Source organism: Brienomyrus brachyistius, unplaced genomic scaffold (genome assembly GCF_023856365.1).
Source record: "Brienomyrus brachyistius isolate T26 unplaced genomic scaffold, BBRACH_0.4 scaffold32, whole genome shotgun sequence".
NCBI classification, from domain to species: Eukaryota; Metazoa; Chordata; class Actinopteri; order Osteoglossiformes; family Mormyridae; genus Brienomyrus; species Brienomyrus brachyistius.
The window spans coordinates 3,875,171-3,897,137 of NW_026042307.1; the positions used below are offsets into that span (position 1 = coordinate 3,875,171).

The 21,967-nt window shown below is 48.8% G+C and overlaps 29 non-coding genes across 29 annotated transcripts; all 29 read right to left on the minus strand.

Annotated features, from left to right (window-relative positions):
* Positions 1–506: 506 nt before the first annotated feature.
* Positions 507–578, minus strand: trnaq-uug (transfer RNA glutamine (anticodon UUG)). Its single transcript has one exon. It is a non-coding gene; the product is annotated as a tRNA-Gln (tRNA).
* Positions 579–1,140: 562 nt separating this feature from the next.
* On the minus strand, positions 1,141–1,211 carry trnag-gcc (transfer RNA glycine (anticodon GCC)). The gene has a single exon. It is a non-coding gene; the product is annotated as a tRNA-Gly (tRNA).
* A 686-nt stretch (positions 1,212–1,897) lies between these two features.
* trnaq-uug (transfer RNA glutamine (anticodon UUG)) lies at positions 1,898–1,969 on the minus strand. The gene has a single exon. It is a non-coding gene; the product is annotated as a tRNA-Gln (tRNA).
* A 562-nt stretch (positions 1,970–2,531) lies between these two features.
* Positions 2,532–2,602, minus strand: trnag-gcc (transfer RNA glycine (anticodon GCC)). Its single transcript has one exon. It is a non-coding gene; the product is annotated as a tRNA-Gly (tRNA).
* Positions 2,603–3,288: 686 nt separating this feature from the next.
* On the minus strand, positions 3,289–3,360 carry trnaq-uug (transfer RNA glutamine (anticodon UUG)). Its single transcript has one exon. It is a non-coding gene; the product is annotated as a tRNA-Gln (tRNA).
* A 562-nt stretch (positions 3,361–3,922) lies between these two features.
* Positions 3,923–3,993, minus strand: trnag-gcc (transfer RNA glycine (anticodon GCC)). The gene has a single exon. It is a non-coding gene; the product is annotated as a tRNA-Gly (tRNA).
* Positions 3,994–4,679: 686 nt separating this feature from the next.
* trnaq-uug (transfer RNA glutamine (anticodon UUG)) lies at positions 4,680–4,751 on the minus strand. Its single transcript has one exon. It is a non-coding gene; the product is annotated as a tRNA-Gln (tRNA).
* A 562-nt stretch (positions 4,752–5,313) lies between these two features.
* trnag-gcc (transfer RNA glycine (anticodon GCC)) lies at positions 5,314–5,384 on the minus strand. The gene has a single exon. It is a non-coding gene; the product is annotated as a tRNA-Gly (tRNA).
* Positions 5,385–6,071: 687 nt separating this feature from the next.
* On the minus strand, positions 6,072–6,143 carry trnaq-uug (transfer RNA glutamine (anticodon UUG)). The gene has a single exon. It is a non-coding gene; the product is annotated as a tRNA-Gln (tRNA).
* Positions 6,144–6,705: 562 nt separating this feature from the next.
* trnag-gcc (transfer RNA glycine (anticodon GCC)) lies at positions 6,706–6,776 on the minus strand. Its single transcript has one exon. It is a non-coding gene; the product is annotated as a tRNA-Gly (tRNA).
* A 686-nt stretch (positions 6,777–7,462) lies between these two features.
* trnaq-uug (transfer RNA glutamine (anticodon UUG)) lies at positions 7,463–7,534 on the minus strand. The gene has a single exon. It is a non-coding gene; the product is annotated as a tRNA-Gln (tRNA).
* A 562-nt stretch (positions 7,535–8,096) lies between these two features.
* Positions 8,097–8,167, minus strand: trnag-gcc (transfer RNA glycine (anticodon GCC)). The gene has a single exon. It is a non-coding gene; the product is annotated as a tRNA-Gly (tRNA).
* Positions 8,168–8,853: 686 nt separating this feature from the next.
* On the minus strand, positions 8,854–8,925 carry trnaq-uug (transfer RNA glutamine (anticodon UUG)). The gene has a single exon. It is a non-coding gene; the product is annotated as a tRNA-Gln (tRNA).
* Positions 8,926–9,487: 562 nt separating this feature from the next.
* trnag-gcc (transfer RNA glycine (anticodon GCC)) lies at positions 9,488–9,558 on the minus strand. The gene has a single exon. It is a non-coding gene; the product is annotated as a tRNA-Gly (tRNA).
* Positions 9,559–10,244: 686 nt separating this feature from the next.
* Positions 10,245–10,316, minus strand: trnaq-uug (transfer RNA glutamine (anticodon UUG)). Its single transcript has one exon. It is a non-coding gene; the product is annotated as a tRNA-Gln (tRNA).
* A 562-nt stretch (positions 10,317–10,878) lies between these two features.
* Positions 10,879–10,949, minus strand: trnag-gcc (transfer RNA glycine (anticodon GCC)). The gene has a single exon. It is a non-coding gene; the product is annotated as a tRNA-Gly (tRNA).
* A 686-nt stretch (positions 10,950–11,635) lies between these two features.
* Positions 11,636–11,707, minus strand: trnaq-uug (transfer RNA glutamine (anticodon UUG)). Its single transcript has one exon. It is a non-coding gene; the product is annotated as a tRNA-Gln (tRNA).
* Positions 11,708–12,269: 562 nt separating this feature from the next.
* On the minus strand, positions 12,270–12,340 carry trnag-gcc (transfer RNA glycine (anticodon GCC)). Its single transcript has one exon. It is a non-coding gene; the product is annotated as a tRNA-Gly (tRNA).
* A 686-nt stretch (positions 12,341–13,026) lies between these two features.
* Positions 13,027–13,098, minus strand: trnaq-uug (transfer RNA glutamine (anticodon UUG)). Its single transcript has one exon. It is a non-coding gene; the product is annotated as a tRNA-Gln (tRNA).
* A 562-nt stretch (positions 13,099–13,660) lies between these two features.
* trnag-gcc (transfer RNA glycine (anticodon GCC)) lies at positions 13,661–13,731 on the minus strand. Its single transcript has one exon. It is a non-coding gene; the product is annotated as a tRNA-Gly (tRNA).
* A 1,320-nt stretch (positions 13,732–15,051) lies between these two features.
* trnag-gcc (transfer RNA glycine (anticodon GCC)) lies at positions 15,052–15,122 on the minus strand. The gene has a single exon. It is a non-coding gene; the product is annotated as a tRNA-Gly (tRNA).
* Positions 15,123–15,808: 686 nt separating this feature from the next.
* trnaq-uug (transfer RNA glutamine (anticodon UUG)) lies at positions 15,809–15,880 on the minus strand. Its single transcript has one exon. It is a non-coding gene; the product is annotated as a tRNA-Gln (tRNA).
* Positions 15,881–16,442: 562 nt separating this feature from the next.
* trnag-gcc (transfer RNA glycine (anticodon GCC)) lies at positions 16,443–16,513 on the minus strand. The gene has a single exon. It is a non-coding gene; the product is annotated as a tRNA-Gly (tRNA).
* Positions 16,514–17,833: 1,320 nt separating this feature from the next.
* Positions 17,834–17,904, minus strand: trnag-gcc (transfer RNA glycine (anticodon GCC)). Its single transcript has one exon. It is a non-coding gene; the product is annotated as a tRNA-Gly (tRNA).
* Positions 17,905–18,590: 686 nt separating this feature from the next.
* On the minus strand, positions 18,591–18,662 carry trnaq-uug (transfer RNA glutamine (anticodon UUG)). The gene has a single exon. It is a non-coding gene; the product is annotated as a tRNA-Gln (tRNA).
* A 562-nt stretch (positions 18,663–19,224) lies between these two features.
* Positions 19,225–19,295, minus strand: trnag-gcc (transfer RNA glycine (anticodon GCC)). The gene has a single exon. It is a non-coding gene; the product is annotated as a tRNA-Gly (tRNA).
* Positions 19,296–19,981: 686 nt separating this feature from the next.
* Positions 19,982–20,053, minus strand: trnaq-uug (transfer RNA glutamine (anticodon UUG)). Its single transcript has one exon. It is a non-coding gene; the product is annotated as a tRNA-Gln (tRNA).
* Positions 20,054–20,615: 562 nt separating this feature from the next.
* trnag-gcc (transfer RNA glycine (anticodon GCC)) lies at positions 20,616–20,686 on the minus strand. The gene has a single exon. It is a non-coding gene; the product is annotated as a tRNA-Gly (tRNA).
* Positions 20,687–21,373: 687 nt separating this feature from the next.
* Positions 21,374–21,445, minus strand: trnaq-uug (transfer RNA glutamine (anticodon UUG)). Its single transcript has one exon. It is a non-coding gene; the product is annotated as a tRNA-Gln (tRNA).
* Positions 21,446–21,967: the final 522 nt, after the last annotated feature.

Sequence of the window (21,967 nt, forward strand, 5' to 3'; positions counted from 1 at the left end):
TCCGTCGACTTTTCCAATAAATGCCTCGAAAAAAGCTAGTTCCATCAGAAAGTTGTAAAGAGCATCAGAAGGCAGCACGGTTTTACAACGCGGGTTGGATTTTTCTTCAAGAACTACTACGCTCTTTGAGCAAATTGTGTATGTCAACGTATACTTTGCCAGTCCAATTGCTGCAGAATTGTCAGCTAAGAGAAATGCGTGTATCCTCCATTTCTTTCGCTCACCACGACACAGGTGAATGTGGCATATCTGTGTTCTTATAATCACGTCTGACACTTTCGTTTTCTTTACCTCTGATCTCCAAGCACTCCCACCACCGGGAGAAAGAGAAAGCATGGCCCGTACGGGGATCGAACCCATGACCTTGGCGTGATTAGCACCACGCTCTAACCAGCTGAGCTAACCGGCCAAGTGGCAGAAAAGGTCGGCTACATCACATGCAAAAAGTGCAAAAGAAATGTTTTTGAGCCAGAGTGCGCCATGGGGCGCAAAACTGAGCCCATGATAGGTCCCACCGAGATTTGAACTCGGATCGCTGGATTCAAAGCCCAGAGTGCTAACCATTACACCATGGAACCAGCTGGTGCACTGCAGCCCAGGCGGAGACGAGCTCCAAAACGCATGTCACGTGCTGCCAAAACCCGGGATTGAACCAGGGACCTTTAGATCTTCAGTCTAACGCTCTCCCAACTGAGCTATTCCGGCACATTCGTGAGCTCCACTCTTGCCGTTTTCTGCCTCTTTCTTTGGAGCCCATCTCCCCACCTGAGCCACATGCCGTGAACGTCGACCTTAAGCAGCAGCAAGCTATGAAAAGTGTCCGATTTTAAGCCATAGTACGGTACACGAGTCAGGTGAGAGGCTCTTCTCAAGCTAACACGAGACTGTTGCTCAACAAAGACAATATGTCAGACAGTGGAATGTGTGAGAAAGTGCAGAGATGCAAGGATGGGCAAGAAGGTGGTCAGAAGTGTGAAGCTGAGATGCCTCTGTGTAGTTTTTAGCTAGGGGAACTGTAATGAGCCAGCCTCAGGGCTCCGCTTGCCAGGGGTTGAGCGGAAATGTGGAGTACCTGTCTTGAGATAAGACTGAATTAGCTGGAGTTCAGCGCTGAGTGTACAGTCGTTAAAAGAGCAGCTTTGCATTGGCCGGGAATCGAACCCGGGCCTCCCGCGTGGCAGGCGAGAATTCTACCACTGAACCACCAATGCAAACACATGAGACCGACTTTCCGCCGAAAGACCGGAAAAATTCCTAAAGCAGAAACGGAGTGATGACAGCTCATTTCACACAACTGTTAAGATCAACGGAATATTTATAAATTGAAATGCTTGAAGCACAAGAACTCTGGGACCTTCTAGTGGAAGTGCTGCTTCGGGATACTTGACAACTCCGTCGACTTTTCCAATAAATGCCTCGAAAAAAGCTAGTTCCATCAGAAACTTGTAAAGAGCATCAGAAGGCAGCACGGTTTTACAACGCGGGTTGGATTTTTCTTCAAGAACTACTACGCTCTTTGAGCAAATTGTGTATGTCAACGTATACTTTGCCAGTCCAATTGCTGCAGAATTGTCAGCTAAGAGAAATGGGTGTATCCACCATTTCTTTCGCTCACCACGACACAGGTGAATGTGGCATATCTGTGTTCTTATAATCACGTCTGACACTTTCATTTTCTTTACCTCTGATCTCCAAGCACTCCCACCACTGGGAGAAAGAGAAAGCATGGCCCGTACGGGGATCGAACCCATGACCTTGGCGTGATTAGCACCACGCTCTAACCAGCTGAGCTAACCGGCCAAGTGGCAGAAAAGGTCGGCTACATCACATGCAAAAAGTGCAAAAGAAATGTTTTTGAGCCAGAGTGCGCCATGGGGCGCAAAACTGAGCCCATGATAGGTCCCACCGAGATTTGAACTCGGATCGCTGGATTCAAAGCCCAGAGTGCTAACCATTACACCATGGAACCAGCTGGTGCGTTGCAGCCCAGGCGGAGACGAGCTCCAAAACGCATGTCACGTGCTGCCAAAACCCGGGATTGAACCAGGGACCTTTAGATCTTCAGTCTAACGCTCTCCCAACTGAGCTATTCCGGCACATTCGTGAGCTCCACTCTTGCCGTTTTCTGCCTCTTTCTTTGGAGCCCATCTCCCCACCTGAGCCACATGCCGTGAACGTCGACCTTAAGCAGCAGCAAGCTATGAAAAGTGTCCGATTTTTAGGCATAGTACGGTACACGAGTCAGGTGAGAGGCTCTTCTCAAGCTAACGCGAGACTGTTGCTCAACAAAGACAATATGTCAGACAGTGGAATGTGTGAGAAAGTGCAGAGATGCAAGGATGGGCAAGAAGGTGGTCAGAAGTGTGAAGCTGAGATGCCTCTGTGTAGTTTTTAGCTACGGGAACTGTAATGAGCCAGCCTCAGGGCTCCGCTTGCCAGGGGTTGAGCGGAAATGTGGAGTACCTGTCTTGAGATAAGACTGAATTAGCTGGAGTTCAGCGCTGAGTGTACAGTTGTTAAAAGAGCAGCTTTGCATTGGCCGGGAATCGAACCCGGGCCTCCCGCGTGGCAGGCGAGAATTCTACCACTGAACCACCAATGCAAACACACGAGACCGGCTTTCCGCCGAAAGACCGGAAAAATTCCTAAAGCAGAAACGGAGTGATGACAGCTCATTTCACACAACTGTTAAGATCAACGGAATATTTATAAATTGAAATGCTTGAAGCACAAGAACTCTGGGACCTTCTAGTGGAAGTGCTGCTTCGGGATACTTGACAACTCCGTCGACTTTTCCAATAAATGCCTCGAAAAAAGCTAGTTCCATCAGAAACTTGTAAAGAGCATCAGAAGGCAGCACGGTTTTACAACGCGGGTTGGATTTTTCTTCAAGAACTACTACGCTCTTTGAGCAAATTGTGTATGTCAACGTATACTTTGCCAGTCCAATTGCTGCAGAATTGTCAGCTAAGAGAAATGCGTGTATCCTCCATTTCTTTCGCTCACCACGACACAGGTGAATGTGGCATATCTGTGATCTTATAATCACGTCTGACACTTTCATTTTCTTTACCTCTGATCTCCAAGCACTCCCACCACCGGGAGAAAGAGAAAGCATGGCCCGTACGGGGATCGAACCCATGACCTTGGCGTGATTAGCACCACGCTCTAACCAGCTGAGCTAACCGGCCAAGTGGCAGAAAAGGTCGGCTACATCACATGCAAAAAGTGCAAAAGAAATGTTTTTGAGCCAGAGTGCGCCATGGGGCGCAAAACTGAGCCCATGATAGGTCCCACCGAGATTTGAACTCGGATCGCTGGATTCAAAGCCCAGAGTGCTAACCATTACACCATGGAACCAGCTGGTGCACTGCAGCCCAGGCGGAGACGAGCTCCAAAACGCATGTCACGTGCTGCCAAAACCCGGGATTGAACCAGGGACCTTTAGATCTTCAGTCTAACGCTCTCCCAACTGAGCTATTCCGGCACATTCGTGAGCTCCACTCTTGCCGTTTTCTGCCTCTTTCTTTGGAGCCCATCTCCCCACCTGAGCCACATGCCGTGAACGTCGACCTTAAGCAGCAGCAAGCTATGAAAAGTGTCCGATTTTAAGCCATAGTACGGTACACGAGTCAGGTGAGAGGCTCTTCTCAAGCTAACACGAGACTGTTGCTCAACAAAGACAATATGTCAGACAGTGGAATGTGTGAGAAAGTGCAGAGATGCAAGGATGGGCAAGAAGGTGGTCAGAAGTGTGAAGCTGAGATGCCTCTGTGTAGTTTTTAGCTAGGGGAACTGTAATGAGCCAGCCTCAGGGCTCCGCTTGCCAGGGGTTGAGCGGAAATGTGGAGTACCTGTCTTGAGATAAGACTGAATTAGCTGGAGTTCAGCGCTGAGTGTACAGTCGTTAAAAGAGCAGCTTTGCATTGGCCGGGAATCGAACCCGGGCCTCCCGCGTGGCAGGCGAGAATTCTACCACTGAACCACCAATGCAAACACACGAGACCGACTTTCCGCCGAAAGACCGGAAAAATTCCTAAAGCAGAAACGGAGTGATGACAGCTCATTTCACACAACTGTTAAGATCAACGGAATATTTATAAATTGAAATGCTTGAAGCACAAGAACTCTGGGACCTTCTAGTGGAAGTGCTGCTTCGGGATACTTGACAACTCCGTCGACTTTTCCAATAAATGCCTCGAAAAAAGCTAGTTCCATCAGAAACTTGTAAAGAGCATCAGAAGGCAGCACGGTTTTACAACGCAGGTTGGATTTTTCTTCAAGAACTACTACGCTCTTTGAGCAAATTGTGTATGTCAACGTATACTTTGCCAGTCCAATTGCTGCAGAATTGTCAGCTAAGAGAAATGCGTGTATCCTCCATTTCTTTCGCTCACCACGACACAGGTGAATGTGGCATATCTGTGTTCTTATAATCACGTCTGACACTTTCATTTTCTTTACCTCTGATCTCCAAGCACTCCCACCACCGGGAGAAAGAGAAAGCATGGCCCGTACGGGGATCGAACCCATGACCTTGGCGTGATTAGCACCACGCTCTAACCAGCTGAGCTAACCGGCCAAGTGGCAGAAAAGGTCGGCTACATCACATGCAAAAAGTGCAAAAGAAATGTTTTTGAGCCAGAGTGCGCCATGGGGCGCAAAACTGAGCCCATGATAGGTCCCACCGAGATTTGAACTCGGATCGCTGGATTCAAAGCCCAGAGTGCTAACCATTACACCATGGAACCAGCTGGTGCACTGCAGCCCAGGCGGAGATGAGCTCCAAAACGCATGTCACGTGCTGCCAAAACCCGGGATTGAACCAGGGACCTTTAGATCTTCAGTCTAACGCTCTCCCAACTGAGCTATTCCGGCACATTCGTGAGCTCCACTCTTGCCGTTTTCTGCCTCTTTCTTTGGAGCCCATCTCCCCACCTGAGCCACATGCCGTGAACGTCGACCTTAAGCAGCAGCAAGCTATGAAAAGTGTCCGATTTTAAGCCATAGTACGGTACACGAGTCAGGTGAGAGGCTCTTCTCAAGCTAACGCGAGACTGTTGCTCAACAAAGACAATATGTCAGACAGTGGAATGTGTGAGAAAGTGCAGAGATGCAAGGATGGGCAAGAAGGTGGTCAGAAGTGTGAAGCTGAGATGCCTCTGTGTAGTTTTTAGCTAGGGGAACTGTAATGAGCCAGCCTCAGGGCTCCGCTTGCCAGGGGTTGAGCGGAAATGTGGAGTACCAGTCTTGAGATAAGACTGAATTAGCTGGAGTTCAGCGCTGAGTGTACAGTCGTTAAAAGAGCAGCTTTGCATTGGCCGGGAATCGAACCCGGGCCTCCCGCGTGGCAGGCGAGAATTCTACCACTGAACCACCAATGCAAACACATGAGACCGACTTTCCGCCGAAAGACCGGAAAAATTCCTAAAGCAGAAACGGAGTGATGACAGCTCATTTCACACAACTGTTAAGATCAACGGAATATTTATAAATTGAAATGCTTGAAGCACAAGAACTCTGGGACCTTCTAGTGGAAGTGCTGCTTCGGGATACTTGACAACTCCGTCGACTTTTCCAATAAATGCCTCGAAAAAAGCTAGTTCCATCAGAAACTTGTAAAGAGCATCAGAAGGCAGCACGGTTTTACAACGCGGGTTGGATTTTTCTTCAAGAACTACTACGCTCTTTGAGCAAATTGTGTATGTCAACGTATACTTTGCCAGTCCAATTGCTGCAGAATTGTCAGCTAAGAGAAATGGGTGTATCCACCATTTCTTTCGCTCACCACGACACAGGTGAATGTGGCATATCTGTGTTCTTATAATCACGTCTGACACTTTCATTTTCTTTACCTCTGATCTCCAAGCACTCCCACCACCGGGAGAAAGAGAAAGCATGGCCCGTACGGGGATCGAACCCATGACCTTGGCGTGATTAGCACCACGCTCTAACCAGCTGAGCTAACCGGCCAAGTGGCAGAAAAGGTCGGCTACATCACATGCAAAAAAGTGCAAAAGAAATGTTTTTGAGCCAGAGTGCGCCATGGGGCGCAAAACTGAGCCCATGATAGGTCCCACCGAGATTTGAACTCGGATCGCTGGATTCAAAGCCCAGAGTGCTAACCATTACACCATGGAACCAGCTGGTGCGTTGCAGCCCAGGCGGAGACGAGCTCCAAAACGCATGTCACGTGCTGCCAAAACCCGGGATTGAACCAGGGACCTTTAGATCTTCAGTCTAACGCTCTCCCAACTGAGCTATTCCGGCACATTCGTGAGCTCCACTCTTGCCGTTTTCTGCCTCTTTCTTTGGAGCCCATCTCCCCACCTGAGCCACATGCCGTGAACGTCGACCTTAAGCAGCAGCAAGCTATGAAAAGTGTCCGATTTTTAGGCATAGTACGGTACACGAGTCAGGTGAGAGGCTCTTCTCAAGCTAACGCGAGACTGTTGCTCAACAAAGACAATATGTCAGACAGTGGAATGTGTGAGAAAGTGCAGAGATGCAAGGATGGGCAAGAAGGTGGTCAGAAGTGTGAAGCTGAGATGCCTCTGTGTAGTTTTTAGCTACGGGAACTGTAATGAGCCAGCCTCAGGGCTCCGCTTGCCAGGGGTTGAGCGGAAATGTGGAGTACCTGTCTTGAGATAAGACTGAATTAGCTGGAGTTCAGCGCTGAGTGTACAGTTGTTAAAAGAGCAGCTTTGCATTGGCCGGGAATCGAACCCGGGCCTCCCGCGTGGCAGGCGAGAATTCTACCACTGAACCACCAATGCAAACACACGAGACCGGCTTTCCGCCGAAAGACCGGAAAAATTCCTAAAGCAGAAACGGAGTGATGACAGCTCATTTCACACAACTGTTAAGATCAACGGAATATTTATAAATTGAAATGCTTGAAGCACAAGAACTCTGGGACCTTCTAGTGGAAGTGCTGCTTCGGGATACTTGACAACTCCGTCGACTTTTCCAATAAATGCCTCGAAAAAAGCTAGTTCCATCAGAAAGTTGTAAAGAGCATCAGAAGGCAGCACGGTTTTACAACGCGGGTTGGATTTTTCTTCAAGAACTACTACGCTCTTTGAGCAAATTGTGTATGTCAACGTATACTTTGCCAGTCCAATTGCTGCAGAATTGTCAGCTAAGAGAAATGCGTGTATCCTCCATTTCTTTCGCTCACCACGACACAGGTGAATGTGGCATATCTGTGATCTTATAATCACGTCTGACACTTTCATTTTCTTTACCTCTGATCTCCAAGCACTCCCACCACCGGGAGAAAGAGAAAGCATGGCCCGTACGGGGATCGAACCCATGACCTTGGCGTGATTAGCACCACGCTCTAACCAGCTGAGCTAACCGGCCAAGTGGCAGAAAAGGTCGGCTACATCACATGCAAAAAGTGCAAAAGAAATGTTTTTGAGCCAGAGTGCGCCATGGGGCGCAAAACTGAGCCCATGATAGGTCCCACCGAGATTTGAACTCGGATCGCTGGATTCAAAGCCCAGAGTGCTAACCATTACACCATGGAACCAGCTGGTGCACTGCAGCCCAGGCGGAGACGAGCTCCAAAACGCATGTCACGTGCTGCCAAAACCCGGGATTGAACCAGGGACCTTTAGATCTTCAGTCTAACGCTCTCCCAACTGAGCTATTCCGGCACATTCGTGAGCTCCACTCTTGCCGTTTTCTGCCTCTTTCTTTGGAGCCCATCTCCCCACCTGAGCCACATGCCGTGAACGTCGACCTTAAGCAGCAGCAAGCTATGAAAAGTGTCCGATTTTAAGCCATAGTACGGTACACGAGTCAGGTGAGAGGCTCTTCTCAAGCTAACACGAGACTGTTGCTCAACAAAGACAATATGTCAGACAGTGGAATGTGTGAGAAAGTGCAGAGATGCAAGGATGGGCAAGAAGGTGGTCAGAAGTGTGAAGCTGAGATGCCTCTGTGTAGTTTTTAGCTAGGGGAACTGTAATGAGCCAGCCTCAGGGCTCCGCTTGCCAGGGGTTGAGCGGAAATGTGGAGTACCTGTCTTGAGATAAGACTGAATTAGCTGGAGTTCAGCGCTGAGTGTACAGTCGTTAAAAGAGCAGCTTTGCATTGGCCGGGAATCGAACCCGGGCCTCCCGCGTGGCAGGCGAGAATTCTACCACTGAACCACCAATGCAAACACACGAGACCGACTTTCCGCCGAAAGACCGGAAAAATTCCTAAAGCAGAAACGGAGTGATGACAGCTCATTTCACACAACTGTTAAGATCAACGGAATATTTATAAATTGAAATGCTTGAAGCACAAGAACTCTGGGACCTTCTAGTGGAAGTGCTGCTTCGGGATACTTGACAACTCCGTCGACTTTTCCAATAAATGCCTCGAAAAAAGCTAGTTCCATCAGAAACTTGTAAAGAGCATCAGAAGGCAGCACGGTTTTACAACGCAGGTTGGATTTTTCTTCAAGAACTACTACGCTCTTTGAGCAAATTGTGTATGTCAACGTATACTTTGCCAGTCCAATTGCTGCAGAATTGTCAGCTAAGAGAAATGCGTGTATCCTCCATTTCTTTCGCTCACCACGACACAGGTGAATGTGGCATATCTGTGTTCTTATAATCACGTCTGACACTTTCATTTTCTTTACCTCTGATCTCCAAGCACTCCCACCACCGGGAGAAAGAGAAAGCATGGCCCGTACGGGGATCGAACCCATGACCTTGGCGTGATTAGCACCACGCTCTAACCAGCTGAGCTAACCGGCCAAGTGGCAGAAAAGGTCGGCTACATCACATGCAAAAAGTGCAAAAGAAATGTTTTTGAGCCAGAGTGCGCCATGGGGCGCAAAACTGAGCCCATGATAGGTCCCACCGAGATTTGAACTCGGATCGCTGGATTCAAAGCCCAGAGTGCTAACCATTACACCATGGAACCAGCTGGTGCACTGCAGCCCAGGCGGAGACGAGCTCCAAAACGCATGTCACGTGCTGCCAAAACCCGGGATTGAACCAGGGACCTTTAGATCTTCAGTCTAACGCTCTCCCAACTGAGCTATTCCGGCACATTCGTGAGCTCCACTCTTGCCGTTTTCTGCCTCTTTCTTTGGAGCCCATCTCCCCACCTGAGCCACATGCCGTGAACGTCGACCTTAAGCAGCAGCAAGCTATGAAAAGTGTCCGATTTTAAGCCATAGTACGGTACACGAGTCAGGTGAGAGGCTCTTCTCAAGCTAACGCGAGACTGTTGCTCAACAAAGACAATATGTCAGACAGTGGAATGTGTGAGAAAGTGCAGAGATGCAAGGATGGGCAAGAAGGTGGTCAGAAGTGTGAAGCTGAGATGCCTCTGTGTAGTTTTTAGCTAGGGGAACTGTAATGAGCCAGCCTCAGGGCTCCGCTTGCCAGGGGTTGAGCGGAAATGTGGAGTACCAGTCTTGAGATAAGACTGAATTAGCTGGAGTTCAGCGCTGAGTGTACAGTCGTTAAAAGAGCAGCTTTGCATTGGCCGGGAATCGAACCCGGGCCTCCCGCGTGGCAGGCGAGAATTCTACCACTGAACCACCAATGCAAACACATGAGACCGACTTTCCGCCGAAAGACCGGAAAAATTCCTAAAGCAGAAACGGAGTGATGACAGCTCATTTCACACAACTGTTAAGATCAACGGAATATTTATAAATTGAAATGCTTGAAGCACAAGAACTCTGGGACCTTCTAGTGGAAGTGCTGCTTCGGGATACTTGACAACTCCGTCGACTTTTCCAATAAATGCCTCGAAAAAAGCTAGTTCCATCAGAAAGTTGTAAAGAGCATCAGAAGGCAGCACGGTTTTACAACGCAGGTTGGATTTTTCTTCAAGAACTACTACGCTCTTTGAGCAAATTGTGTATGTCAACGTATACTTTGCCAGTCCAATTGCTGCAGAATTGTCAGCTAAGAGAAATGCGTGTATCCTCCATTTCTTTCGCTCACCACGACACAGGTGAATGTGGCATATCTGTGTTCTTATAATCACGTCTGACACTTTCATTTTCTTTACCTCTGATCTCCAAGCACTCCCACCACCGGGAGAAAGAGAAAGCATGGCCCGTACGGGGATCGAACCCATGACCTTGGCGTGATTAGCACCACGCTCTAACCAGCTGAGCTAACCGGCCAAGTGGCAGAAAAGGTCGGCTACATCACATGCAAAAAGTGCAAAAGAAATGTTTTTGAGCCAGAGTGCGCCATGGGGCGCAAAACTGAGCCCATGATAGGTCCCACCGAGATTTGAACTCGGATCGCTGGATTCAAAGCCCAGAGTGCTAACCATTACACCATGGAACCAGCTGGTGCACTGCAGCCCAGGCGGAGACGAGCTCCAAAACGCATGTCACGTGCTGCCAAAACCCGGGATTGAACCAGGGACCTTTAGATCTTCAGTCTAACGCTCTCCCAACTGAGCTATTCCGGCACATTCGTGAGCTCCACTCTTGCCGTTTTCTGCCTCTTTCTTTGGAGCCCATCTCCCCACCTGAGCCACATGCCGTGAACGTCGACCTTAAGCAGCAGCAAGCTATGAAAAGTGTCCGATTTTAAGCCATAGTACGGTACACGAGTCAGGTGAGAGGCTCTTCTCAAGCTAACGCGAGACTGTTGCTCAACAAAGACAATATGTCAGACAGTGGAATGTGTGAGAAAGTGCAGAGATGCAAGGATGGGCAAGAAGGTGGTCAGAAGTGTGAAGCTGAGATGCCTCTGTGTAGTTTTTAGCTAGGGGAACTGTAATGAGCCAGCCTCAGGGCTCCGCTTGCCAGGGGTTGAGCGGAAATGTGGAGTACCTGTCTTGAGATAAGACTGAATTAGCTGGAGTTCAGCGCTGAGTGTACAGTTGTTAAAAGAGCAGCTTTGCATTGGCCGGGAATCGAACCCGGGCCTCCCGCGTGGCAGGCGAGAATTCTACCACTGAACCACCAATGCAAACACACGAGACCGACTTTCCGCCGAAAGACCGGAAAAATTCCTAAAGCAGAAACGGAGTGATGACAGCTCATTTCACACAACTGTTAAGATCAACGGAATATTTATAAATTGAAATGCTTGAAGCACAAGAACTCTGGGACCTTCTAGTGGAAGTGCTGCTTCGGGATACTTGACAACTCCGTCGACTTTTCCAATAAATTCCTCGAAAAAAGCTAGTTCCATCAGAAAGTTGTAAAGAGCATCAGAAGGCAGCACGGTTTTACAACGCGGGTTGGATTTTTCTTCAAGAACTACTACGCTCTTTGAGCAAATTGTGTATGTCAACGTATACTTTGCCAGTCCAATTGCTGCAGAATTGTCAGCTAAGAGAAATGCGTGTATCCTCCATTTCTTTCGCTCACCACGACACAGGTGAATGTGGCATATCTGTGTTCTTATAATCACGTCTGACACTTTCATTTTCTTTACCTCTGATCTCCAAGCACTCCCACCACCGGGAGAAAGAGAAAGCATGGCCCGTACGGGGATCGAACCCATGACCTTGGCGTGATTAGTACCACGCTCTAACCAGCTGAGCTAACCGGCCAAGTGGCAGAAAATGTCGGCTACATCACATGCAAAAAGTGCAAAAGAAATGTTTTTGAGCCAGAGTGCGCCATGGGGTGCAAAACTGAGCCCATGATAGGTCCCACCGAGATTTGAACTCGGATCGCTGGATTCAAAGCCCAGAGTGCTAACCATTACACCATGGAACCAGCTGGTGCACTGCAGCCCAGGCGGAGACGAGCTCCAAAACGCATGTCACGTGCTGCCAAAACCCGGGATTGAACCAGGGACCTTTAGATCTTCAGTCTAACGCTCTCCCAACTGAGCTATTCCGGCACATTCGTGAGCTCCACTCTTGCCGTTTTCTGCCTCTTTCTTTGGAGCCCATCTCCCCACCTGAGCCACATGCCGTGAACGTCGACCTTAAGCAGCAGCAAGCTATGAAAAGTGTCCGATTTTAAGCCATAGTACGGTACACGAGTCAGGTGAGAGGCTCTTCTCAAGCTAACGCGAGACTGTTGCTCAACAAAGACAATATGTCAGACAGTGGAATGTGTGAGAAAGTGCAGAGATGCAAGGATGGGCAAGAAGGTGGTCAGAAGTGTGAAGCTGAGATGCCTCTGTGTAGTTTTTAGCTAGGGGAACTGTAATGAGCCAGCCTCAGGGCTCCGCTTGCCAGGGGTTGAGCGGAAATGTGGAGTACCTGTCTTGAGATAAGACTGAATTAGCTGGAGTTCAGCGCTGAGTGTACAGTTGTTAAAAGAGCAGCTTTGCATTGGCCGGGAATCGAACCCGGGCCTCCCGCGTGGCAGGCGAGAATTCTACCACTGAACCACCAATGCAAACACACGAGACCGACTTTCCGCCGAAAGACCGGAAAAATTCCTAAAGCAGAAACGGAGTGATGACAGCTCATTTCACACAACTGTTAAGATCAACGGAATATTTATAAATTGAAATGCTTGAAGCACAAGAACTCTGGGACCTTCTAGTGGAAGTGCTGCTTCGGGATACTTGACAACTCCGTCGACTTTTCCAATAAATTCCTCGAAAAAAGCTAGTTCCATCAGAAAGTTGTAAAGAGCATCAGAAGGCAGCACGGTTTTACAACGCGGGTTGGATTTTTCTTCAAGAACTACTACGCTCTTTGAGCAAATTGTGTATGTCAACGTATACTTTGCCAGTCCAATTGCTGCAGAATTGTCAGCTAAGAGAAATGCGTGTATCCTCCATTTCTTTCGCTCACCACGACACAGGTGAATGTGGCATATCTGTGTTCTTATAATCACGTCTGACACTTTCATTTTCTTTACCTCTGATCTCCAAGCACTCCCACCACCGGGAGAAAGAGAAAGCATGGCCCGTACGGGGATCGAACCCATGACCTTGGCGTGATTAGTACCACGCTCTAACCAGCTGAGCTAACCGGCCAAGTGGCAGAAAATGTCGGCTACATCACATGCAAAAAGTGCAAAAGAAATGTTTTTGAGCCAGAGTGCGCCATGGGGTGCAAAACTGAGCCCATGATAGGTCCCACCGAGATTTGAACTCGGATCGCTGGATTCAAAGCCCAGAGTGCTAACCATTACACCATGGAACCAGCTGGTGCACTGCAGCCCAGGCGGAGACGAGCTCCAAAACGCATGTCACGTGCTGCCAAAACCCGGGATTGAACCAGGGACCTTTAGATCTTCAGTCTAACGCTCTCCCAACTGAGCTATTCCGGCACATTCGTGAGCTCCACTCTTGCCGTTTTCTGCCTCTTTCTTTGGAGCCCATCTCCCCACCTGAGCCACATGCCGTGAACGTCGACCTTAAGCAGCAGCAAGCTATGAAAAGTGTCCGATTTTAAGCCATAGTACGGTACACGAGTCAGGTGAGAGGCTCTTCTCAAGCTAACACGAGACTGTTGCTCAACAAAGACAATATGTCAGACAGTGGAACGTGTGAGAAAGTGCAGAGATGCAAGGATGGGCAAGAAGGTGGTCAGAAGTGTGAAGCTGAGATGCCTCTGTGTAGTTTTTAGCTAGGGGAACTGTAATGCGCCAGCCACAGGGCTCCGCTTGCCAGGGGTTGAGCGAAAATGTGGAGTACCTGTCTTGAGATAAGACTGAATTAGCTGGAGTTCAGCGCTGAGTGTACAGTTGTTAAAAGAGCAGCTTTGCATTGGCCGGGAATCGAACCCGGGCCTCCCGCGTGGCAGGCGAGAATTCTACCACTGAACCACCAATGCAAACACACGAGACCGATTTTCCGCCGAAAGACCGGAAAAATTCCTAAAGCAGAAACGGAGTGATGACAGCTCATTTCACACAACTGTTAAGATCAACGGAATATTTATAAATTGAAATGCTTGAAGCACAAGAACTCTGGGACCTTCTAGTGGAAGTGCTGCTTCGGGATACTTGACAACTCCGTCGACTTTTCCAATAAATGCCTCGAAAAAAGCTAGTTCCATCAGAAAGTTGTAAAGAGCATCAGAAGGCAGCACGGTTTTACAACGCGGGTTGGATTTTTCTTCAAGAACTACTACGCTCTTTGAGCAAATTGTGTATGTCAACGTATACTTTGCCAGTCCAATTGCTGCAGAATTGTCAGCTAAGAGAAATGCGTGTATCCTCCATTTCTTTCGCTCACCACGACACAGGTGAATGTGGCATATCTGTGTTCTTATAATCACGTCTGACACTTTCATTTTCTTTACCTCTGATCTCCAAGCACTCCCACCACCGGGAGAAAGAGAAAGCATGGCCCGTACGGGGATCGAACCCATGACCTTGGCGTGATTAGCACCACGCTCTAACCAGCTGAGCTAACCGGCCAAGTGGCAGAAAAGGTCGGCTACATCACATGCAAAAAGTGTAAAAGAAATGTTTTTGAGCCAGAGTGCGCCATGGGGCGCAAAACTGAGCCCATGATAGGTCCCACCGAGATTTGAACTCAGATCGCTGGATTCAAAGCCCAGAGTGCTAACCATTACACCATGGAACCAGCTGGTGCATTGCAGCCCAGGCGGAGACGAGCTCCAAAACGCATGTCACGTGCTGCCAAAACCCGGGATTGAACCAGGGACCTTTAGATCTTCAGTCTAACGCTCTCCCAACTGAGCTATTCCGGCACATTCGTGAGCTCCACTCTTGCCGTTTTCTGCCTCTTTCTTTGGAGCCCATCTCCCCACCTGAGCCACATGCCGTGAACGTCGACCTTAAGCAGCAGCAAGCTATGAAAAGTGTCCGATTTTAAGCCATAGTACGGTACACGAGTCAGGTGAGAGGCTCTTCTCAAGCTAACGCGAGACTGTTGCTCAACAAAGACAATATGTCAGACAGTGGAATGTGTGAGAAAGTGCAGAGATGCAAGGATGGGCAAGAAGGTGGTCAGAAGTGTGAAGCTGAGATGCCTTTGTGTAGTTTTTAGCTAGGGGAACTGTAATGAGCCAGCCTCAGGGCTCCGCTTGCCAGGGGTTGAGCGGAAATGTGGAGTACCTGTCTTGAGATAAGACTGAATTAGCTGGAGTTCAGCGCTGAGTGTACAGTCGTTAAAAGAGCAGCTTTGCATTGGCCGGGAATCGAACCCGGGCCTCCCGCGTGGCAGGCGAGAATTCTACCACTGAACCACCAATGCAAACACACGAGACCGACTTTCCGCCGAAAGACCGGAAAAATTCCTAAAGCAGAAACGGAGTGATGACAGCTCATTTCACACAACTGTTAAGATCAACGGAATATTTATAAATTGAAATGCTTGAAGCACAAGAACTCTGGGACCTTCTAGTGGAAGTGCTGCTTCGGGATACTTGACAACTCCGTCGACTTTTCCAATAAATGCCTCGAAAAAAGCTAGTTCCATCAGAAACTTGTAAAGAGCATCAGAAGGCAGCACGGTTTTACAACGCGGGTTGGATTTTTCTTCAAGAACTACTACGCTCTTTGAGCAAATTGTGTATGTCAACGTATACTTTGCCAGTCCAATTGCTGCAGAATTGTCAGCTAAGAGAAATGCGTGTATCCTCCATTTCTTTCGCTCACCACGACACAGGTGAATGTGGCATATCTGTGTTCTTATAATCACGTCTGACACTTTCATTTTCTTTACCTCTGATCTCCAAGCACTCCCACCACCGGGAGAAAGAGAAAGCATGGCCCGTACGGGGATCGAACCCATGACCTTGGCGTGATTAGTACCACGCTCTAACCAGCTGAGCTAACCGGCCAAGTGGCAGAAAATGTCGGCTACATCACATGCAAAAAGTGCAAAAGAAATGTTTTTGAGCCAGAGTGCGCCATGGGGTGCAAAACTGAGCCCATGATAGGTCCCACCGAGATTTGAACTCGGATCGCTGGATTCAAAGCCCAGAGTGCTAACCATTACACCATGGAACCAGCTGGTGCACTGCAGCCCAGGCGGAGACGAGCTCCAAAACGCATGTCACGTGCTGCCAAAACCCGGGATTGAACCAGGGACCTTTAGATCTTCAGTCTAACGCTCTCCCAACTGAGCTATTCCGGCACATTCGTGAGCTCCACTCTTGCCGTTTTCTGCCTCTTTCTTTGGAGCCCATCTCCCCACCTGAGCCACATGCCGTGAACGTCGACCTTAAGCAGCAGCAAGCTATGAAAAGTGTCCGATTTTAAGCCATAGTACGGTACACGAGTCAGGTGAGAGGCTCTTCTCAAGCTAACACGAGACTGTTGCTCAACAAAGACAATATGTCAGACAGTGGAACGTGTGAGAAAGTGCAGAGATGCAAGGATGGGCAAGAAGGTGGTCAGAAGTGTGAAGCTGAGATGCCTCTGTGTAGTTTTTAGCTAGGGGAACTGTAATGCGCCAGCCACAGGGCTCCGCTTGCCAGGGGTTGAGCGAAAATGTGGAGTACCTGTCTTGAGATAAGACTGAATTAGCTGGAGTTCAGCGCTGAGTGTACAGTTGTTAAAAGAGCAGCTTTGCATTGGCCGGGAATCGAACCCGGGCCTCCCGCGTGGCAGGCGAGAATTCTACCACTGAACCACCAATGCAAACACACGAGACCGATTTTCCGCCGAAAGACCGGAAAAATTCCTAAAGCAGAAACGGAGTGATGACAGCTCATTTCACACAACTGTTAAGATCAACGGAATATTTATAAATTGAAATGCTTGAAGCACAAGAACTCTGGGACCTTCTAGTGGAAGTGCTGCTTCGGGATACTTGACAACTCCGTCGACTTTTCCAATAAATGCCTCGAAAAAAGCTAGTTCCATCAGAAAGTTGTAAAGAGCATCAGAAGGCAGCACGGTTTTACAACGCGGGTTGGATTTTTCTTCAAGAACTACTACGCTCTTTGAGCAAATTGTGTATGTCAACGTATACTTTGCCAGTCCAATTGCTGCAGAATTGTCAGCTAAGAGAAATGCGTGTATCCTCCATTTCTTTCGCTCACCACGACACAGGTGAATGTGGCATATCTGTGTTCTTATAATCACGTCTGACACTTTCATTTTCTTTACCTCTGATCTCCAAGCACTCCCACCACCGGGAGAAAGAGAAAGCATGGCCCGTACGGGGATCGAACCCATGACCTTGGCGTGATTAGCACCACGCTCTAACCAGCTGAGCTAACCGGCCAAGTGGCAGAAAAGGTCGGCTACATCACATGCAAAAAGTGTAAAAGAAATGTTTTTGAGCCAGAGTGCGCCATGGGGCGCAAAACTGAGCCCATGATAGGTCCCACCGAGATTTGAACTCAGATCGCTGGATTCAAAGCCCAGAGTGCTAACCATTACACCATGGAACCAGCTGGTGCATTGCAGCCCAGGCGGAGACGAGCTCCAAAACGCATGTCACGTGCTGCCAAAACCCGGGATTGAACCAGGGACCTTTAGATCTTCAGTCTAACGCTCTCCCAACTGAGCTATTCCGGCACATTCGTGAGCTCCACTCTTGCCGTTTTCTGCCTCTTTCTTTGGAGCCCATCTCCCCACCTGAGCCACATGCCGTGAACGTCGACCTTAAGCAGCAGCAAGCTATGAAAAGTGTCCGATTTTAAGCCATAGTACGGTACACGAGTCAGGTGAGAGGCTCTTCTCAAGCTAACGCGAGACTGTTGCTCAACAAAGACAATATGTCAGACAGTGGAATGTGTGAGAAAGTGCAGAGATGCAAGGATGGGCAAGAAGGTGGTCAGAAGTGTGAAGCTGAGATGCCTTTGTGTAGTTTTTAGCTAGGGGAACTGTAATGAGCCAGCCTCAGGGCTCCGCTTGCCAGGGGTTGAGCGGAAATGTGGAGTACCTGTCTTGAGATAAGACTGAATTAGCTGGAGTTCAGCGCTGAGTGTACAGTCGTTAAAAGAGCAGCTTTGCATTGGCCGGGAATCGAACCCGGGCCTCCCGCGTGGCAGGCGAGAATTCTACCACTGAACCACCAATGCAAACACACGAGACCGACTTTCCGCCGAAAGACCGGAAAAATTCCTAAAGCAGAAACGGAGTGATGACAGCTCATTTCACACAACTGTTAAGATCAACGGAATATTTATAAATTGAAATGCTTGAAGCACAAGAACTCTGGGACCTTCTAGTGGAAGTGCTGCTTCGGGATACTTGACAACTCCGTCGACTTTTCCAATAAATGCCTCGAAAAAAGCTAGTTCCATCAGAAACTTGTAAAGAGCATCAGAAGGCAGCACGGTTTTACAACGCGGGTTGGATTTTTCTTCAAGAACTACTACGCTCTTTGAGCAAATTGTGTATGTCAACGTATACTTTGCCAGTCCAATTGCTGCAGAATTGTCAGCTAAGAGAAATGCGTGTATCCTCCATTTCTTTCGCTCACCACGACACAGGTGAATGTGGCATATCTGTGTTCTTATAATCACGTCTGACACTTTCATTTTCTTTACCTCTGATCTCCAAGCACTCCCACCACCGGGAGAAAGAGAAAGCATGGCCCGTACGGGGATCGAACCCATGACCTTGGCGTGATTAGCACCACGCTCTAACCAGCTGAGCTAACCGGCCAAGTGGCAGAAAAGGTCGGCTACATCACATGCAAAAAGTGCAAAAGAAATGTTTTTGAGCCAGAGTGCGCCATGGGGCGCAAAACTGAGCCCATGATAGGTCCCACCGAGATTTGAACTCGGATCGCTGGATTCAAAGCCCAGAGTGCTAACCATTACACCATGGAACCAGCTGGTGCACTGCAGCCCAGGCGGAGACGAGCTCCAAAACGCATGTCACGTGCTGCCAAAACCCGGGATTGAACCAGGGACCTTTAGATCTTCAGTCTAACGCTCTCCCAACTGAGCTATTCCGGCACATTCGTGAGCTCCACTCTTGCCGTTTTCTGCCTCTTTCTTTGGAGCCCATCTCCCCACCTGAGCCACATGCCGTGAACGTCGACCTTAAGCAGCAGCAAGCTATGAAAAGTGTCCGATTTTAAGCCATAGTACGGTACACGAGTCAGGTGAGAGGCTCTTCTCAAGCTAACGCGAGACTGTTGCTCAACAAAGACAATATGTCAGACAGTGGAATGTGTGAGAAAGTGCAGAGATGCAAGGATGGGCAAGAAGGTGGTCAGAAGTGTGAAGCTGAGATGCCTCTGTGTAGTTTTTAGCTAGGGGAACTGTAATGAGCCAGCCTCAGGGCTCCGCTTGCCAGGGGTTGAGCGGAAATGTGGAGTACCTGTCTTGAGATAAGACTGAATTAGCTGGAGTTCAGCGCTGAGTGTACAGTCGTTAAAAGAGCAGCTTTGCATTGGCCGGGAATCGAACCCGGGCCTCCCGCGTGGCAGGCGAGAATTCTACCACTGAACCACCAATGCAAACACACGAGACCGACTTTCTGCCGAAAGACCGGAAAAATTCCTAAAGCAGAAACGGAGTGATGACAGCTCATTTCACACAACTGTTAAGATCAACGGAATATTTATAAATTGAAATGCTTGAAGCACAAGAACTCTGGGACCTTCTAGTGGAAGTGCTGCTTCGGGATACTTGACAACTCCGTCGACTTTTCCAATAAATTCCTCGAAAAAAGCTAGTTCCATCAGAAAGTTGTAAAGAGCATCAGAAGGCAGCACGGTTTTACAACGCGGGTTGGATTTTTCTTCAAGAACTACTACGCTCTTTGAGCAAATTGTGTATGTCAACGTATACTTTGCCAGTCCAATTGCTGCAGAATTGTCAGCTAAGAGAAATGCGTGTATCCTCCATTTCTTTCGCTCACCACGACACAGGTGAATGTGGCATATCTGTGTTCTTATAATCACGTCTGACACTTTCATTTTCTTTACCTCTGATCTCCAAGCACTCCCACCACCGGGAGAAAGAGAAAGCATGGCCCGTACGGGGATCGAACCCATGACCTTGGCGTGATTAGCACCACGCTCTAAACAGCTGAGCTAACCGGCCAAGTGGCAGAAAATGTCGGCTACATCACATGCAAAAAGTGCAAAAGAAATGTTTTTGAGCCAGAGTGCGCCATGGGGTGCAAAACTGAGCCCATGATAGGTCCCACCGAGATTTGAACTCGGATCGCTGGATTCAAAGCCCAGAGTGCTAACCATTACACCATGGAACCAGCTGGTGCACTGCAGCCCAGGCGGAGACGAGCTCCAAAACGCATGTCACGTGCTGCCAAAACCCGGGATTGAACCAGGGACCTTTAGATCTTCAGTCTAACGCTCTCCCAACTGAGCTATTCCGGCACATTCGTGAGCTCCACTCTTGCCGTTTTCTGCCTCTTTCTTTGGAGCCCATCTCCCCACCTGAGCCACATGCCGTGAACGTCGACCTTAAGCAGCAGCAAGCTATGAAAAGTGTCCGATTTTAAGCCATAGTACGGTACACGAGTCAGGTGAGAGGCTCTTCTCAAGCTAACACGAGACTGTTGCTCAACAAAGACAATATGTCAGACAGTGGAACGTGTGAGAAAGTGCAGAGATGCAAGGATGGGCAAGAAGGTGGTCAGAAGTGTGAAGCTGAGATGCCTCTGTGTAGTTTTTAGCTAGGGGAACTGTAATGAGCCAGCCTCAGGGCTCCGCTTGCCAGGGGTTGAGCGGAAATGTGGAGTACCTGTCTTGAGATAAGACTGAATTAGCTGGAGTTCAGCGCTGAGTGTACAGTTGTTAAAAGAGCAGCTTTGCATTGGCCGGGAATCGAACCCGGGCCTCCCGCGTGGCAGGCGAGAATTCTACCACTGAACCACCAATGCAAACACACGAGACCGATTTTCCGCCGAAAGACCGGAAAAATTCCTAAAGCAGAAACGGAGTGATGACAGCTCATTTCACACAACTGTTAAGATCAACGGAATATTTATAAATTGAAATGCTTGAAGCACAAGAACTCTGGGACCTTCTAGTGGAAGTGCTGCTTCGGGATACTTGACAACTCCGTCGACTTTTCCAATAAATGCCTCGAAAAAAGCTAGTTCCATCAGAAAGTTGTAAAGAGCATCAGAAGGCAGCACGGTTTTACAACGCGGGTTGGATTTTTCTTCAAGAACTACTACGCTCTTTGAGCAAATTGTGTATGTCAACATATACTTTGCCAGTCCAATTGCTGCAGAATTAGTCAGCTAAGAGAAATGCGTGTATCCTCCATTTCTTTCGCTCACCACGACACAGGTGAATGTGGCATATCTGTGTTCTTATAATCACGTCTGACACTTTCATTTTCTTTACCTCTGATCTCCAAGCACTCCCACCACCGGGAGAAAGAGAAAGCATGGCCCGTACGGGGATCGAACCCATGACCTTGGCGTGATTAGCACCACGCTCTAAACAGCTGAGCTAACCGGCCAAGTGGCAGAAAATGTCGGCTACATCACATGCAAAAAGTGCAAAAGAAATGTTTTTGAGCCAGAGTGCGCCATGGGGTGCAAAACTGAGCCCATGATAGGTCCCACCGAGATTTGAACTCGGATCGCTGGATTCAAAGCCCAGAGTGCTAACCATTACACCATGGAACCAGCTGGTGCACTGCAGCCCAGGCGGAGACGAGCTCCAAAACGCATGTCACGTGCTGCCAAAACCCGGGATTGAACCAGGGACCTTTAGATCTTCAGTCTAACGCTCTCCCAACTGAGCTATTCCGGCACATTCGTGAGCTCCACTCTTGCCGTTTTCTGCCTCTTTCTTTGGAGCCCATCTCCCCACCTGAGCCACATGCCGTGAACGTCGACCTTAAGCAGCAGCAAGCTATGAAAAGTGTCCGATTTTAAGCCATAGTACGGTACACGAGTCAGGTGAGAGGCTCTTCTCAAGCTAACACGAGACTGTTGCTCAACAAAGACAATATGTCAGACAGTGGAACGTGTGAGAAAGTGCAGAGATGCAAGGATGGGCAAGAAGGTGGTCAGAAGTGTGAAGCTGAGATGCCTCTGTGTAGTTTTTAGCTAGGGGAACTGTAATGAGCCAGCCTCAGGGCTCCGCTTGCCAGGGGTTGAGCGGAAATGTGGAGTACCTGTCTTGAGATAAGACTGAATTAGCTG